Source organism: Artemia franciscana, unplaced genomic scaffold, assembly GCF_032884065.1.
Source record: "Artemia franciscana unplaced genomic scaffold, ASM3288406v1 PGA_scaffold_38, whole genome shotgun sequence".
NCBI classification, from domain to species: Eukaryota; Metazoa; Arthropoda; class Branchiopoda; order Anostraca; family Artemiidae; genus Artemia; species Artemia franciscana.
This window is the reverse complement of record NW_027062676.1, coordinates 1378979-1379761: the sequence shown is the minus strand read 5'-3', so window position 1 is coordinate 1379761 and position 783 is coordinate 1378979.

The following is a 783-nucleotide window of genomic DNA, read 5'->3' as shown; positions in this document are numbered from 1 at the left end:
TGCTAGCCGTAAATAAGACCTAAAGAACTAGCTAAAGGCATTTGGGCATAGGGGCATATAAACCCGAAAACTCCCGTCGAGTATCAGCGTGACGTACCATGTTCTATGCATATACTACTAAACATGGCCAAAAATATGTACGAAGTATTTTTTTCAAAAGATCATCGGCAATTAAATAAAAAAATAAACTGTCACATCCACTCCATTTTCTAAAAATCCCTATTTCAAGATTATAGAAATAAATGAAAATATAAATGGTACATAGTTTGAAACAGCTTAGTTATTTAAATTAAACGGTCGAATCGGATTTTATTTATGTCATCTAATTTGATCAAAAACTTAACCATTAGGTTAAGCCCAATATGAGCCCAATAATTTTTGCCAACGGGGTTTGATGGTTGCTTGAAAACTTTCTTTACTTGAGATATAGCTTGCTTGTTTGCTAGGTTTGGCGAGGAGAGGAATTGGGAATTTGTTCAAAACCAACGAGTATAATTCCGTGGGAGATGCATATTCTAGTCGTAAATGGTTATGAATGCATAGTAAACGCAGTTTTGTGAGAAAATTGTGATTTTTTACTGGCGGGTTCCTTCTTTGGCACGAGCCTGACAGGGCATGACAAGGATTTCCTTGAAGACAGGCACGACGAACAACATATAAAGGGGTCAGGGCTTTAGAAAAAGGTCAGTTAGTAGAAGAGAAAAAAGAGGTTAGGGTAGAAGCAACAGAATAGACTTGGAAAGGAGTCATGTGTATTCAGAAAGAGTAGTGCACATCTAAATA